At 48.4% G+C, this 18,100-nt stretch overlaps 1 long non-coding RNA gene across 1 annotated transcript; it reads right to left on the minus strand.

The window, feature by feature from the left end:
* Window positions 1-1,003: 1,003 nt before the first annotated feature.
* Window positions 1,004-17,631, minus strand: LOC143267429 (uncharacterized). Its single transcript, XR_013042528.1, has 5 exons — window positions 17,057-17,631; window positions 9,338-9,525; window positions 7,363-7,508; window positions 4,438-4,890; window positions 1,004-3,495 (listed from the first exon to the last, which is right to left on the minus strand). It is a non-coding gene; the product is annotated as an uncharacterized LOC143267429 (long non-coding RNA).
* Window positions 17,632-18,100: the final 469 nt, after the last annotated feature.

The raw sequence follows: 18,100 nt of genomic DNA on the forward strand, positions 1-18,100 counted from the left end.
ATGACTGTGTCAGTCTCCTGTTTTATTTATTCCACGGTTTGTGTGGAATGCACGCCCACTCTGCCCTCCTGTTCATTTCTAGATGACTGTTTCAGCCACCCACCTAGGTCCCGGTGTGCGGTCATTTGGAGAAGTTGCCTCTAGGTGGCCCTGTTTCAGGCGTGTACATTCAGCCCCTTTGCAGGCTCTGTTCCTGCTTGAAAGTCCATGCTACATCAAGGGAGCCAAAGGGGATAACTCCATTCTAGCCCTTCATGGTCAAACTTCATGGGTATAAAAAGAACAGAACACGCCGGGCGGTGGTGGCGCACGCCTTTAATCCCAGCACTCGGGAGGCAGAGGCAGGCGGATCTTTGTGAGTTCGAGGCCAGCCTGGGCTACCAAGTGAGTTCCAGGAAAGGCGCAAAGCTACACAGAGAAACCCTGTCTCAAAAAAACCAAAAAAAAAAAAAAAAAAAAAAAAAAAAAAAAAAAAAAAAAGAACAGAACACAGAGAATCTGAAAGCTGAACATGGTGGCATGCACCTGTAATCCCAGCATTTAGGGAACAGAGGCAAAGAGTAGGACTTTCTATGCTAACAAAAAATCAGAGGCCAGCCTAGGTCACATGCACCTGTACTTTTTTTTTTTTTTTTTAATCTGAAAGAGAATGAATTTTTTTTTTTTTGAGACAGGGTTTCTCTGTGTAGTTTTGAAGCCTGTCCTGGATCTCTCTGTAGACTAGGCTGGCCTCGAACTCACAAAGATCCACCTGGCTCTGCCTCCCAAGTGCTGGGATTAAAGGCGTGCACCACCACCACCACCCAGCGAGAATGAAATTTTATTTTATTTTATTTTATTTTTTTTTTCTGGTTTTTCGAGACAGGGTTTCTCTGTGTAGTTTTGCGCCTTTCCTGGAGCTCACTCGGTAGCCCAGGCTGGCCTCGAACTCACAGAGATCCGCCTGGCTCTGCCTCCCGAGTGCTGGGATTAAAGGCGTGCGCCACCAACGCCTGGCGCGAGAATGAAATTTTAAAAGCAAGTAAATTTGGATAAAATATTCTTTTTCATTTGTTTGGTTTTTGTTTTGTGAGACAGGGTCTTCCTATGAAGTCCTGGCAGCCTTTGAACTTGCCTCCCATCTCTATGTTCTGAGTGCTGGGACTAGAGGTATATGCCACTACACCTAGCAAAAAAAGCATTCTTAGCGCACAGACTGCTCTCAGTCACAACCTTAAAATCGTGACATCACTAAGATGCAGGGGAGTGACTTTTCTCCACCTGTGAAAAAATACCTGCAGAGCCAATGGAAGGGAGGAAACCATCGTACCTAGTGGTTTCAGTCTCTTAGGGCAGGCAAGGGACAGCAGACGTCACAGAGGAGCGCATGGCACAGACTCCATCACATGAAGCAGGCAGGCAGCAGAGAGCTAGCCTAGAGCCACGACAAGAGTAGACCCCCAGAGGCTCACCCCAGTGACACACTGTCTCCAAAGGTCCCAACCCTCCAAGGTAAGGACCAAGTGTTCCAACACATGAGCCTGGGGTGAGGGTGGGGGCACTTTGCACGCACACACTAATGACCAAGTTCCGTGGGTCAAGAAACCGGTGAGATTCCTTTCCTAATACTTCTCAGAGTCACACACTTTCCTGGAATGGGCAAGCCTGGTTTTCCCTCTCTCTCCCGCATACCTTCTCCTACTTGAGGAGACTGAGTGCCAGGTCCCTTCCTAGAGTATCTATCTTCAGGCTGGTTCTCAATAGTCCTTGGGTATCATATTGCCTAGCACTCATGTGCTGGACACTGAGCTTCTCAAACAGCCAAGGCGGGCAGCAAAGTGCCACAGGTGTCCCCAGCCCCACCCACCAGTGCCCCCCACCGTCTATGTCAGGCGTAGGGAAAGGAGATTGACTTTCAGTGAGATGATACTGAGCAGACTGAAACACAGTGTCCCCCCATGTCTGGACATTCTGCCAGCTGTTTTCTCTTTTATGGTTCTGGGAGGGCTCTGCTCACACTTGTATTTAAGCAAGGTCCCCTTTAAGTAGAAATATGGGTGCACAGGAGACATAAGATTAAACTCCAAGCTTGTCCGTAGCTTACATTCTCTCCTTGTAATCAAGGGTGAGAGAGGCATGTGTGGTTTCCTCACTCAACAGTGTTTTAAGGTGAATGCTGAGACCCCCCATTTTACAGGTAAGGAGACTGAGGCTCAGAGGAGAGAAATAACTTGCCTGGACTCTCAAAGGCAATGGGTGGTAGAGATGGGGTTGGTATTTGTGGCATGGGGTAAAGTGTTCCTTCATTATTCCCCTGTGTTGAGCTGAGGAACCTACTGGGTCTCAGCCATTACATGTAGGTTCTGGGCTCAGAGTCACTGTGTTTGTAAGACTGGCATGTATGGGTATTTACACAGCTTTAAATTTTTAAATTACATTTATTTACACTTGGGTGCATGTGTGTGTGTGTGTGTGTGTGTGTGTGTGTGTGTGTGTATTCATGTGTGTTCATGGGTATGTGAGCACAAGTGTGTGTCAGTGGATAGTTTGCAAGAGTGAGCTCCCTCCCTCTGTCAAATGGATCCGAGAGATCAAACTCAGGTCCTCAGGCTTGTCAGCAAGAGCCTTAACTTGTTGAGACACCTTACTGTCCCACACATTTTCTTAGTGTGTCTGTGTGTGAGTATGTGTGTGCGCACATGCATGCAGATGTATGTGCCTTTATGTGAAGGTGCTTGTGGAGGCCAGAGAACAGCATGGGTGTAATCTCACAAGCACCATCCACCTCCTTTGAGACAGAGTCTCTCATTGGCTTGGAAGCAAGTTCCGAGGACCCTCTTGTCTCTGCCTTCCCAGAGCTGGAATTACAACCGCTCACCACCAACCTGGCATTTCCATGTGGGGATGGACTCTGGGCCCCTGTGCTGGCCAGGGGAGTGCCTTACTGTCTGAGCCGTCTCCCCATGTGATGTCATGGTTGATATTGAGGAGGAACATTATTCCCAGGAAATGTTCCCTTTCATTTCTCACTTTGAAGAAGAATGAGATCATTTCAATCACTCATCTGTAGCAATTCCAAGCTCTTGGTTCCTCCTCAGCATGCTAGCGTAGGGTCTCGCCCAGTGAGGCAGCAATCAGAATGGAGAAGTGATCCTAGTCTCCTGGCACCCCCTGCAGGGATGTCATGAACTGTGGCTTGGATGTTTAATGGGGTTTACTCACTGGGTGCTTCTTCCTCAGCTTGGCTTGCTGGAAAGAAGAGAAACACTTACGTTTCCCATCAGACCATCACCCACCGAGAGGCATCCAGTTTGTACTGACTTCTGGCACTTGGACAATTCCAGTAACAATTCTAGGCACTTACAGTCATGATTCTCACATGCAGGCAGAGAACGGTGCCACCTTGAGGCAACAGATGTGGAGTGAGGAGGGTGGGCCTTCCCCGAGACATTCTGCTGTGTGACCTGGCCAGGACTTTACATGGAGTCCCACACCTGCTGCTTCTAGCTGAGTGACCTGGGTAGGCATGAAGATTACATGAACATTAGGCTTGAGAAGGAAGCACCCAGCAGGGGTCCTATCACAGGCAAGGCACAGTAAGTAATAATTAGATGTAAGCCGATAATTAGGTACCTTGTATGTTATTAATCTCTGGGTAAGTTACCTTGAATCTCAGTTTACGATTTACAGTAGAAGGATTGGAACAATATCTACCACTGTGGGTTGCTTTGGGTCCCCCAAATATGAAGGAGTCTAAACTCTAGACACTGATGATGTATTTGGAACTAAGGTCTTTGCAGATGTAATCAGTCAGGTAAGAGCAGGGTGAAGATGAACTTTGACCCTATGCCTGATATCCTTAGAAGAGGGAGGAAATGTCGACAGAGCTGTGTAGACACAAAAGGGCAAAGACAGCGGTTGAAAGGATGCACCTGCAAGCCGAGGGTCGTGAGCAGTCACCAGAAGCTGGAAGAGACATGGGATGAAGCCCCCAAGCCATTGGAAGGACCAGCAGTGGGCAGCACAGCTCACTACTACTTTCTGGAATCCAGAATTATGAGAGAATAACATCCTATTGTTTTAAACTACCAAGTTTGTGGCTGTCACGGCAGCATTGGCAAGTGGATACATCTGCTATTTGAGGTGGTCCTGAGGGTTCAGTGATGGGCAAGTGGCATCTGTGGAAAAATAGCCACACTTCCAGGCATGGGAGAGGCCCTGTCTGGTGGTGTACACCCGACACTCAGCTGTCAAGTCCCAGCAAAAAAACTCTGAAAGGAAAAGATGGCCAAAGACTCACACTAGCCACAGACAAGACCCAAAGCACAGAGCAGTGGAACACTGCTTCTCTCATTTTCTCTCCTCTTAAGCACTGGGGCCAGGTGCTTGCCCTCCAGCTATCAGGGCTAGCCTTGAATTTGGAAAAGAGTGGTTTGAAGCATGGTGAAACTATATTACCTTACGTTGAAGATCTATGGGTCCATATTAATTTTCAGATGGAAGAAATCACATCTAACATTCAAACAAGTCTTCCCTTCTCTGTGGTCCACACAGGGCTGAGGTCAGACTGGTATGGGACCATGAGGCCACCTCCTCCTGAATGTGTTAGCTCGCTTTCTGTCGCTGTGAGAGAATACCAGTGGCTGCATACTTTGTACATACAATACGTTTAGTTGGTTCATGATTCTTGAGCCCGGAAGTCCACGAGCATGGTGCCAGCATCTGATGAGACACTTCTCCAGCATCAAGCACATTGGAAGGACGAGTGGACACATGCGTGAGAGAGGAAGCGAGGCCAGATTCACACTTTTACCAGGAATGCACTCCTGGGATGACCAATCCACTCCTGGGAGAATTGTCATCCAGTCTAGAAATGATGCAGTCAAGGGTTCCTGGTTGGGTTCATTGTCTCTGCCAGTTAAAGAGTTAAAAGGTAGGAGAATTCTGAAATGCAACAGCAGAGAAATCCGGAGCACTTGCCAACAGAATCAACAGTTACAGGAAGGCGTTTCTTGGGGTTAGAAAACATGCACTCAGCAGACACACAGAGAAAGACCCTCTGCACTGGACTCGGAAGCAGAAAACCCAGTCTCCTCTCAAGGTCTGGGGGTTTTGAAGTATCTGAAGAGTCTCCCTCCCTACTTTAGGGTTGTTCAGTTTGAAAATAGGATGGTTGATCTGTCCACGCTGTTGTTGACATGTCCTGACTAGGCCTTGAACTTGTTGGGCCAGTCCATCAGCTGGGGCCTGCTGGTGGGAAGCAGAAGCTTCCAGGCTTTTGTCTCAAGTCAGGAGGGTGAGGAAGAAGCTGGTCATCTTGGAAATGTGCCACCTTTATCACCGAACCATGGCCCCTCTCCCTATCTGTTTACCTACCAATGAGTCTGTCTGCCTCCTGGTCTCTCAGTAACATATGTCCCTTCATGAAGCAGAGCCCTCAGGACCTAAGTAACCTCTCGGAGCTCCCTCCTCTCAGCTCCGTCCACAATGGTAGCTAAAGTTCCACATGAGTTCTGGAGAGGACATTAAAAGCCCAGGACTTCCCCAGGCTGCCCCAGAGTGAACTCTGGAGTGCAGTCTGAGAGGCTGGCCGGAATTCTAACCACACTTCCCCTCCTAGCCTCACAAGGAAGGTGGGGGATGGGATAGAAGAGAAGAAGGCAGAATGCCATGCTTGGGCATCATCATCTACCTACAGCACTGAGCGAGGTCACTCTGTAGATGCAGGTTAGAGAGATTGACGAGGAGTTTGTTCTGTGTGGCCCTGGGAAATAAGCCAGTCTAGAAGAGAACGCTGTTTCCAGTCAAGTCTGAGGCATCCCTGGGATAGCCAACAAATGGAGAGAGAGAGAGAGAGAGAGAGAGAGAGAGAGAGAGAGAGAGAGAGAGAGAGAGAGAGAATTCCCTGTGAGGACAGATCTGAGGCCGAGGCTGCGGAGTGAACCAGATGTCTATGGGGGACTAGGGGATGGCTGGAGAGGCCGGCGCTGGCGTTAAGCTGCTGTCCAATCCTGGTGACAGTAGAGTTGCAGGCTCTGCCATAGAGCACTTGGGGTTTTCTGGTGAGCTGACGGGGGGAGGACAGGGCTGAGAGATCTGCAGACAGGTCTAACACTGAGGCGCTGTCAAAAATGATGCTGGAGCGACGGCTCCCACTTGTAAGTGGAGGGTGATCCCCGGAGGCTAATCAGACTCCATATTGGAGAGGTGTGAAGAGAGGAGGCCCCATGAGAGGGCCGACAGCCCAGATGCCTTGAGGTGGGAACAGCAGCCTGCTTTGCCAAAAGACACGGGGGCGGGGGATGGGGTGGGGTGGGGGGAGTGGAAGGAATTAGTGGGGCTGCCAAGGGGAGCCCACGCAGGCAGGGCGGTGGCAGAGAGGTGTTCGCATGCCACACAGAACGATGACGTGATGGGCGTGTTTGCACTCCACACGGCACAATGAGATGACGGCCTCTGAGGGACACAGCTTGGCCTTTGCTCCGGGAAGACAGAGAAGGGACTGCGTGCCGGGCGGACTGAGGACACCAGCTGACATGAGGAAGGCCTACATACAGTAGAGCTAAGAAAGGGAGAGGAGGGGACCCTTGGAGAGGCAGGAAGAACCAGGGCCGGGTAAATGAGACATTTCATTTTAGTGTAAAGCTGAAGGGACTCTCTAAAACTCAGCAAAAAGACAAATCACAGGTCAACAGTGTTTTTAAAAGTGATGTTAGGGGCTGGGGAGACGGCGCAGTCGCAGTTGCTAAACTGCTTACAATCTCATCACTGGGAAGGTGGAGGCAGGCCACCTTGCTTGCATGTATGTATGTACCGTGTGTATGTCTGGTGCATCAAATCCTCTGGAATTGAAGTTAAAGGATGGTTGTGAGTCACTATATGGGTGCTGGGAACTGAACCCAGGCTCTTTAAGATCAGCAAGCGTTCCTAAGTGCTGAGCCATCTCTCCAGCCCCCATAAATATATTTCTTTAAATAAATAAATAAATAAAAAGAACAAACATGGCCGACAGACTGTAGGTCTAAATTTGAAGTATTCTCCTCCTACTTTATGAACATACCTTCATTGGCACCCGGGAGAGCGGCTTTGGGTCTCAAACTCCCCTGCTCTGCTCCGGAATGATGGCCCAGGCACAGCTTGCCCTGGGCCGACACTAGCTCCCTCTCCTTGCACACTGGCTCTATCTCACAGTCCCCCTTGGGACTCAGGGAGGCAGCACAGCTTGCCTTGAGGAGACTAGACCAGGGGGGATGTCTTGAACAGCTTTAGAGGGAGGCTTGGAACCATATTCCAGGGAATTCTGGGTTCCCAGGTACCCATAGCATCTTTCTAAAGAGGAGTGGAGCTGTGGGTGAACGTGGCCCCATACCCTTTGTCTCTCACCTGTGAGGAGGGGGTTAGCAGGAGAAAGGCCATAGCAAAGGCCTCAGCTTTCTGGATCCCAGGAAAAGCCTGATCGCTGGCTCACAAGGCCAGACCTGCAGGCCACAGCAGAAGGAAACGCGTGGGATGAGGTAGGATGGGGAGACCTAGGGATGAGAGGAGACGGGAGGCACACAGGGAGGCATGACGAAGTGCAGGAGCCAGGGCATCCTGCACCCCTCCCCAGCTAGGAGAGCTGCCCACACTTGAGGACGCAGGACCACTGTCTCCTCTGCATGCCGAGTTCCCATTTCTGTTTGTGTCTGCCTGCCACAGCACCATTCAGAAAAGAACTCTGTTGGTTGCTAGTGGAATAAGAAAAGGGAACTATGATTTCCCCTTTCAAACCAGTTGAGAAATTACTTGTTAACACAGGTCCTCAATTTTCTTTTCTTTTCTTTTCTTTTTTTTCTTTTTCTTTTTCTTTTTTTTTTTTTTTTTGACAATAAAACAGCGATTCTCTGCCTTCTCCCACTCTGGCGATGACCTCAATAAGGCTGGTGAATGAGCAGCAGTCCGTGGGCAGTGTCCGGCTGACTGATGTTAAGCAGGCACACAGTCGTAGACCTAAGGGCAGGGACTAACATCCTAAACGCCTGTGGATGTGTCTACAATGTTCCCTCCAGCCGGAACAGGAAGCTGGGGCCCAGAGATGCTAAAACAATGGGGGAGCGGGGGGGAAGGTGCGGCGATCACCAACCTTACCAAACAGTCTTCCACCCTGTAATTTCCCTGCCCTCTTCCGGGACCTCGGAGAGCTTCCAGCCGTTCACTGAGGACAGTGTCCCTTTTGTCACCCTGTCCCTATTTATCACTTTCTGGTCCCCAGTCCCACTCACCTGAAGTACATTTTAACACGAAGAAGGAATTAATGAAGTTTATTGAGCAAGTACTATTGCCAGGCACCTAAAGAGGCCTTTGGGGGGAAGGTTGACAGCAGCCGCCAGTTACTGGATCTGAGCCCTTTTCCTGTTCTCTTTGCCCGTTACGGACTCCAGGACTGTGACACTAGGGTGCATCTCCTGACCTCTGAAGGCCCTGGGCAAATCACCTCTGTTACGGTTTGGAAGTGAAGCGCTCCTGTAGGCACAGAGCTTGACCACTTGGTAGCCAGCCAGCTGGTGGTGCCGATAGACAGCCACTGCACCTGCAAGAGGCGAGCTCTAGATGGAAGAAGCGGGTCACTGGGGACAGGCGCTTAGCATGTCAGCATCCCCGGCTTCTTCTGCCGTGGTCCCTGGTCCCCACTTCTGACACTGGTCATACGAGGATACATGGGTACACACAGTGGGACCACACTCACTCTCCCATGTCTCCTCTTACTGGTCACAATTAATTTGTGTGTGTCTCTACATGTAGTCTACGCCTGTGTGTCTCTGTGTGTGTAATGTATGCCTGTGTATGCAGTTGTGTTTCGACACACATGTGTGTGCATGTAGAGGCCAGAGGTTGACATCGGGTATCTTCCTATATTCTTTCTATCTTGTTTTTGGAGACGGGTTCTGCCATAGAGCCTGGAGATTGATAATTAACTAGACTGGCTGGCCAGCAAGACCAAGGGATCCTTTCCAGTGCTGGGATTAGAGGTACACACTTTTGTGCACACCTCATACGTGTGTGTGCTGGGGATCTGTAGTTGGATCCTCACGCTAATGCAGCAGGCATTGTACCGCGGTGTCTAAATTGATAACTGGTGACTCAGGAGAAAATACCATTCCTGTAATTGGGGCTGGGGGTCCTCTAATAGTAATTTTGGGGTCTTTTTCTAGTATGATGCTGAGAAGGAGTATGAAGCCTTTGAACTCGCTGAGTGCCTGACTTCTGATGGCCACTGCTTCTTTGCACAGCTGCCCAGGAGCCTATGAAGTGTACAAGAGAGAAGCAAGCAGACTCAGAGAGGAAGCTTGGGATGGTTGTGGGGGGCTCAGGTACCCACCTTTTCCCCAGTGGCAAGTTCCTTTCGTGGCTGCCTCTGTGCACGGGACAGGTGTGCTGGTGGTTACCATTCTGAGGTACGTCCACACAGCCTGTGAAAATCATTCCCGTCAGCCCCTCTTCCTGGAACCCTCCGACACTCCAACGACAGTGGCCGGTGCCATCTTTTCTTCTTTGTTTGGGGCCGTTCTGTACAGGTTATATATTTGACCATTACTTTTCAGTGTGGAGAATGGGGCCAGAAACATTCAGCCCCCACTTTCCTACCAGAGAGCCACGAGTCCCTGCATGTTATAAAGATCTGAGGCACAGAGAAAAGCACCCCAAATATGACCTTTAAACCTCCTCTTTCCAAAATTTGAAGGCCTGCTATTAAAGGCTAGTTAGTATCAGCAGAAAGTTAACATTCTACAAATATCGTTGTATGTGGTTTTTCTGTAATCAACTGCTCGCTCTGAAAGCAATTCGAAACCCTTGGGAGAGTGTCATGATTTGGATCTTAAATGTCTTCCAAAGCCTATGTGCTAAAGGCTTGATTGCCAGCCTGTGGTACTGCTGAGGGGCGGTAGAGAGTCGCCAGGCAGCAGGCACTTATAAAAGGGAATTGTATCATTAGGAGCTCTCCCTTGAAGGCAGTCAACTCTCTCTCTCTCTCTCTCTCTCTCTCTCTCTCTCTCTCTCTCTCTCTCTCTCTCTCCCTCTCCCTCTCCCTCTCCCTCTCCCTCTCCCTCTCCCTCTCCTTCCCCCTCCTCCTCCCCCTCTCTCTCTCCTATCTGTCTCTCCCTCCCTCTTTGCTTCCTGACTACTGGGACCATATGCCTCTGTCACCATGATGTATTGCTTCTCTCCAAGTCCCCAAATGACTGATGAATTGTGGGGTGAAGTCACAAGCTATGACCCAAAGCCACCTTCTCTCTCTCTCTCTTCTGGTTTTCCAAGACAGGGTATCTCTGTGTAGTTTTGGTGCCTTTCCTGGATCTCGTTCTGTAGACCAGGCTGGCCTTGAACTCACTAAATGCCTGGCTGTGCCTCCTGAGTGCTGGGATTAAAGACGTGTGCCACCACTGCCCGGTTGCAACCTCTCTCTTTTACAGTGACTTAACCCAGGTGTTTTTGTTTGTTTTAAACAGTGATAGAAAGTTAACTAACAGAGAGACCAAGAGAAATGGGATGTCTTAAAAGTTGCCCATTGTGTCTTCGAAGTGCGAGCATTTGGGAAAGAGTCTCTATAGTAGTTGCTTTTTCTCCTGCCTTGATGGCCCCATCCTCCTCACCTCAGTCTCAATCTCCCCTGACAGCCAAAGAGAGAGCGCCAATCCCAATGACTTCAGTATGACCTCTAAGGCCCCCCATGCTAGGAGAGATTGAACTCCCACGGGCTGTCCTCTGAGCTCCCCGCATGTGCCAGTGTCTTTAATGGGTGCCAAGGAGTCTTCAGTGGGAGTGGCGGAGAGACAGAGAAAGAAAGGATGCGTCTATCTGTGAAGAACGTCGATGACTAAGGACAGGCTTTGTGGAGCTGACTGTCTGCAGAGCTATTCCCACCTCCAGCCTCCATGTTGCAAAAGCAGCTAGGGCAGGGCCAAAGGTCGAAGGCCAGAGGTGATTTGGAAAGCATGGCTTGCGTCACTCAGGGCTGTTGTGTCATGGGACTATTTCCTCACCTAGAGGAGGAAGGCACAATCAGTCTGTGCAGATGTGAGTCCCCTGTGACATACATCTGCCTGTCAGTTGGCCCACGAAGAGCTGAGCTCCATGGTGTAAGGCAGGGTTTTCAACCACGGAGGCTGCTGCTGGTATCTAGCAAGTGGAGAACAGGGGTGCTGTCCAATGCTCCCACAGCAGATGCTCTGATTCGAAATACTAGTGTGCTAAACAGCAGGTGCAGGGAGAAGCCCTCGGCTTTGGGCAATACAGGTCCATTAAACCTTCTAGGAGAATAAACGTGTCCAGCAGTTCATGCCTCAGGCAGCCCTCGGAGCCTGAACTGGTTCAGCGTGCCACTGGGCAGCATGAGCAGCCAGCCTCAAAGGCGACAAATGGCCTGGTTGGATGTGACTCCATGCTTGCCTGATTTAAGCATGGTTTCATCTGGGGACTTTCTGTGATTGGCTGAAGCTTGCAGTTTCTGATCGGCTGACCTACTAATTATATATAATACATAATTTACATTTAGGATGTTTACATATTGAGGCTGCAGATTGTTATGTAGAACTCAAAATATGAAGACAGCCTCAGGTCAATGGCTTCCTGCTTATTTCCATACTCTTCTTTTCTTTTTTTTTTTTTCTTTTTTCTTTCTTTCTTTTCTTTTCTTTTTTTTTTTTTTTTTTTTTTTTTTTTTTTTTTGGTGTTTTGAGATAGGGTTTCTCTGTGTAGTTTTGATGCCTGTCCTGGATCTCACTCTGTAGCCCAGGCTGGCCTCGAACTCACAGAGATCCACCTGCCTCTGCCTCCTGAGTGCTGGGATTAAAGGTGTGAGTCATCACAGCCCAGCTTAGTAAATTATTTTTAGTCGAGCATCTCTCAAACTTCTTGCATCCCAGAACCCCTCCCTGGCACATACTTATAATCTTGACATCATGTGGAGCTACACTGAGTGTGTGTGTGTGTGTGTGTGTGTGTGTTAGCACATGTGTGTGCATGGAGGCCAGAGGATGACATGACTTCAGGAGTCATTCTGTATCACTTTTCACTTTATATTTTGTGACAGGGTCTCTCACTGAATCTGGTCCTCACTGGTTTGGTTAGGCTGACTGGTGAGCAAGCTTCAGGGATCCTCCTCCTGGTGCCTCCCGAGGGCTGGGATCACAGACATGTGGCTTTGTAAGTGGGTGTCTGGGGACCTGAACTCAGGTCCTCTTTATCAAGTGAGCCAGCTCCCAGTCTCTGAAGCTGTCTCTTGATGGTGAACCATTATCGGGACATGCTAGTCAGATAATTTCACTTTTAACATCTTTTAAAAAGTATTACCCTTAATAAAAACAGCAGAGTGATTCTATGCTCCAAATCTCCAAGGCTGAGTTCAGGCTCACTCAGTGGCCTCAGACCTATGACTGTGGGCAAGTCCCTTAGGCCTCTGGTTCCTCAGTAGCCTTATTTTGGCTGGTGGTAGCAACCATCTACACATATGGATCTTTTGAGGGTCAAATGTCTGAAGCCTGGAGAGCAGCAGCTACCCCTATCCTCAATTGAACAGCTTCCAAGTGTGGTTTCTGTCATTTATTTCGCCATTGTGACTCCTGTAAACATTGGATATGTCCAGCAGAGGGCACTAGTGACACAGCCTTGTCTTGGATGTTCCTAAACGTTCATTGCAAGGCTTAGCGGGTAGCCTTTTGCTGATCTTTTGTAAACTGCTGCAACCCTGGAATTTTACAGCTGGAAGAAGAGTAGTCCATTCGGGAGGTCAGATATGGACCTGAGCTAAGTGGCTCTCAGAACAACAGAGCTACAGGAAAAACAACCCTAACAACAGTGTCTGGAGTGGGGGTGGGAGCAGCGTGGGGGTAGGGCTTGGGGGGGGGGCCTGGGGGGAAGGGCAGCTCCATCTTTACAAAGACAAAGCCACCAAATGTACTAATATTAGTCTATGGCTGAAATGAAGGGGAGGCGCTGGTAACACTTGTTGCCACATAAAAACAGGCCCAGCGGGCCACAGAGGAATCAGCCCACTCAAGGAGCAGGGAGAGAGTCAAAGGTCACCTACCTCAGTAAAGAGCTGGGGAGGCAGCCCCCTCCCAAATCCACCCCTCACCACCATGTCGAAGCAACTGGCTGAGATGTCAAATATCTAGCAATTAAACTTCAGAGGGAGAAAGTTCGGTGTGATCTTTTGCTTGCTTGTTTGTTTTGATGTTGTTGTTGTTGTTGTTTTCTGAGACAGGATCTCACTATGTAGCTCTGGCTGCCCAGGGTCTGACCTCCAACAGTGTTCATGGAAACTTCTCCTACAGGCAAACCCTGACTAGAACTATTCTGGAAAACTTGATGCAGGTTAGCCATGTTGACACATAAAATCACCTCAGGGATGCTAGTCCCTGTCCTGCTTCCCCGTTTTCCTATGGTGTGTGACAAACTGAATTTAATTGGAGTACCTTGTACCTCATGGCATTTCTGAGGCACTAAAGACCAGGAATTATAGTTTAAGTCTTTGGCTCTAATCAAACTTTAGAACAGTGAAGGAGGTGCCTGGAGGATGGAGATGAAGCTCATGGAATAACAGCATTTTACACCTCAGATCTTTATCTGAATTTTACATTAAGATAGGAAATCTGGGGTGGGGGGCTGACACATATTTTAAAAATATGTCCACTTTCGAGCCGGGTGGTGGTGGCACACACCTTTAATCCCAGCACTTGGGAGGCAGAGGCAGGTGGATCTCTGTGAGTTCGAGGCCAGCCTGGTCTACAGAGTGAGATCCAGGAACAGGCACCAAAACTACACAGAGAAACACTGTCTCAAAAAACCAAAAAAAAAAAAAAAAAAAAAAAAAAAAAAAAAAAAAGAGAGAGAGAGAGAGAGAGAGAGAGAGAGAAGGAAAGAAAGAAAGAGAAAAAAAAGAAATGTCCATTTGCTTGAGGAAGTTGGGAGAGACATTATCATATTTATGAACACATGGGAAAAATCACCCATGCAAATACAAACCTCGTACATGGTGTCTGAATGTATCTTATTTACAAAGACTAGGAAACTCAAGCCAAGGAATAAAGCAGAGGCTTTACCCAGAGCCACTGAAGACACTACCGTTTTCACCAGAGCAAATGGAAAGTTTTTCAGAACCCAGGGCTCCTGGGGTTATCCTGGGAAAAAGCATTGTCTATCCAAAATAACTACACCTAAAATGAATAGTACAAAGAGGAAGCCATCCCCAAGAAAGAGTCAACAGAGAAGATTAGCTTGAGGAGAATGTGAAAACCAAGACAACCGAAGCTCCGGAATGAGCACATTTATGGCGGTTAGCTTAATAGGATTATAAATAATAACAAGAGAACAGATGATGTGAAAAACAAAGTCAACAAGAATCAAACAGAATCCAAAGGGCCACTCTAAAAATTGACTGTGTGGGGTAATTGCCATCTTAGACACAGCTGGGAAACAGGGAGGCAAATGTGAGGAAATCCTCGAGTGTGGTCCACCAACACAAATGGATGGAAAGGGGAGAAAACAGAAGCTCAAAGAGGCTTCACATCACAACAGGAGTTCTAGAACATACAGAAAAGCAAGGAGAGCCAATGGCTGAGAAGTTTCTAGAAAAGAATAGTGCACAGCTTCAGTTTGAGGATTTGTACTGAATTCCCAAGCTTAGTAACTCCAACTTCACGCCAGACATGCTCCGCTGTAACATCAAAGACAAAGAGACAGGAGCTGCCGTGGGAAGACGCACGGGCTGCCAACAGAGGGACATTTGCTGGACGGAGGGCCAGTTCCAGGACCTCCATGTCAAAGTGATGAAACGGAAAAGCCACCAACCTAGAATTCAGTGCTCAGCTAGATTCCTATTTTAGAGTGAAGTGAGATAAAGGCATTTTGGACAGAAATATCTATCACATACCAGAACTTTCAACTCTGTTTAAAATATGTCTCCTAAAGATTCACCTTTTCCTTATATAAAGCCTCCATACATGTTACTACTGTTTGATTCAGTTTTCTGAAATAAAGAGAGAAAGAGAGGGAGGGAGGAGGAGGGAGAGAGAGAGATTAACAAAAAATGCTGGCAGTGGTGGTTCATACCTGGAGTTCTATCACTAGGGAGGCTGAGGCAGGAGGATTGCTACAAGTTAGGGGACAGCCTGAGTTACATACTGAGTTCCAGGCCAGCTTGAGCTACATGGTAAGAGTGTATCTTAAACAACAACACAAAAGCAATCCACCCTATACTTTCCCACTTTTACCCCAAACCCTAGGTTATTACTTTTTAACCCTCAGGCTGCCACGAGACCAGAAGGGCTTTTATTTCTCATCTAATCCACTGTTCTTAGATTTTGGTTTGTCCAGGCTGCAGCAGCAATGGGTGACTCAGGGCCTTACAACAAGAAAAGCTGATTCCTTACCATCCAGGACTTGTATTTCTACAAGAGGAACAAAGCAGGCCATGGCTGAACCCAGCAACGATAGCTTTGGGGGCATTTGGTAAGACAGCAGACACCATCTGCTTTCATTCCATTGACAAAAAAGCAAGTTCTGGGCCAACCCCTAGGCTAATGACCAGAAAAAGCAGCTTCGGCAGGAGGGCGTGGTAAGTCCGTGGCAACAGGTATGGACATAATAAACCTTGTACAGGGAGAAATGAGCAGTCTGGAAGAACGATCGCAAGCTACCACGTAGCCCCAAAGCTATTAGAGTCTTGCAAATCGTTGAGTGTAATTTCTTGCATAAATATGTAATATGCATATAATTGTATATAAATTATGCAAATAAAAATATATAATTATATATTTTTGCAAAAGCTAACATTGTCTAAAATTGTTCTTCTATTAAAGCCTCTAACCTAGGGAGCTTTTTTTTTTAATCATCAGCACGACTCAGAATCTGCCACAGGAGCTCTTTGGTGAGTTTGCTTTGTGATAAGAAGATTGTGTCTGGGAGGAAGTCTGCACACTGCTTCCTTTGTCCCGAAAGTCTTGCTACAATAAATACTGACGCCGGCTGGGCACTGTGCTTGCTCCCTGGTGCCGTTTGGTGGCCATTTGTCTGCTCTCCTTCCTCCAGGGCAGGCTTCAGTGAGAACTGTTGGTGGCAAACCCAGTCTACTCCGAGTGGCACCCCTGTGCCGGGGGGCTTCACTCACCAGCCCATTCCATTCTAGAATTGTGTCACTAACTGCAGGTATCATGTGGGCCCAATTCTATCTTTCACAGATGAAAATCTTAGAAACTTGAAACATTTAGCAAACTTCCCAGAGAGTTATTAAAAATAAATATTCAAGTATGGGGACACAGAAGTTTGGGGCACTGATATCTCCTTGTGCTGAGGAAGCCAAAAACAAAAACAAACAAACAACAACAACAACAAAACCAATTCCAAACCATTAGTAGTGGTTGTGATACTTCATGAAGCAGAGGTCAGCTGACCTCAGTCATCCTCATCCCCGTCCCTGAAATGCCCCAAAGAAGATGCTTTTCAGCAGAGGGTTCCATTGGGCAGCCTTCATGTACAGTGAGGTTGTAGTCAAAAGAGCCAGGTTTCCTTGGAAGGGAAGCGTGGTATGGAGGAAGAGTGTGGGGTAGAGGATGTGAATGTGGAGGACAGAGGTGGAGGGGAGACTTGGGAGTGGGGTGGAGAGTGGGGTGAGTGAGGGTGGTGTAGACGGTGAAGGGGTGTGAAGGGTGTGAATGGTGAGCGGGTGTGAAGGTGAGGCTAAGGGTGGGTTGGAGGGTGGGGTGGAGAATGAGGGTGAAGGCTGAAGTGTCTAGGAGTCCTTCTCTGGCAGGCAGGCAGGGCCCCCATCCCGATTCACCCCACACCGACATCCAAGTCCCTGGAGCTTGTGCTGAGGTCACTGAGTTACCTGCAGTGAGGGAACTGGGGTTCCTGGTTGAATTTGCATTGCTGGTCAGCTGACCATGCACTGAGTAAGTTACCATCAGCTTTAACCCAAAGGCCCTCTTTACAAGCTTCGGACGTCCAGAACTGTGAGCTGCTGAGGTGGTGCGGCTTTAAACCACTGCTTTGTGGTGGTGGTTAGCAGGAGCAGTGGGGAGCAGATAGATAGACCTACCCTTTGAACGTGTGACTTCCTTCACAGAGCAGCTGCTTCACCATCCTTTCAAGACACAGCCCCCGGAGAGCACACCTTGCCGTGGTATGCACCGGCAGAATGTTCTGGAAAAGAAGCTAACCCACGCAGGCAGGCTGCTTCTACTGCACCTGTCTCGCCTGCCGCTCCTCCCTTCTAGCTGCTTTGTTTACGGATGGATCAAAAGATGGTAGTTTGCATCTGAGGATCCTTACACTTATCATTCGAATGTAGCCTAAAATAGCTGCCCATTTGATTTTTCTTTTCTTGCCCGGTCACCAGTTTTAGAGACACAGTCTTTCCAGAAAGCATTGCTCTTTTGTGCTGCACAAGATATTAGATACTATTTGCCAGGAGAGGCTTGAGTGAAGGCAACAGGGAGGGGCTAGGGTGGCTGGCAGACTGTGGTCTCCTGCGCGGCTTGCAACAACACCCACCCGGTCATCCGGCTTTACGCAGCGCTCTGAAACAGGGTGAAAGGGCGGTGGGAGCATTTGGCTCTCGGCGGATGTTTCTGGAGTCAAATGCTCTGCCCCTGAGCATGGACCTACTTTCTGTGGAATAAGCTTGGGCTTTGGACTTGGGTAACTCCTTATTCACGGAGGTGCGTGCAGTTCTCATCATGGCAGGGACAGGATACTGTGGCTGGCACAAGGAACAGCCTGCAAGGCTCAAGCTAGTTCTGACACATGCCAAACCACATGCTTCCTGTCACCTGTGTGTGCTGGTCAGCTTCTTGATAAGGGCACATCCACTCTGTTGAGGGAAGCCAACTTCTGTCCAGTTTCTCAGAGCCTGGAAACTGTTCCTTTTTCTGCAACAAGCCACAGGAGGGGGAAGGGTTGGTGTGTCAGAGAAGGCTTCCCTTTCTCTAACCTTCCTTTCTTTTCTCTCTTCCTTCCTCTCTCTCTTTCTTTCTCTCTCTTTCTCTCCTTTTTGAAAAACAAAACACTTAGACTCGCCCCAAGTAGAGGATTTAATGTATTAGCAGAGTGTATGCCCCATAAAATTTAAAAAGTTTATAAA

Source organism: Peromyscus maniculatus, chromosome 9 (genome assembly GCF_049852395.1).
Source record: "Peromyscus maniculatus bairdii isolate BWxNUB_F1_BW_parent chromosome 9, HU_Pman_BW_mat_3.1, whole genome shotgun sequence".
NCBI classification, from domain to species: Eukaryota; Metazoa; Chordata; class Mammalia; order Rodentia; family Cricetidae; genus Peromyscus; species Peromyscus maniculatus.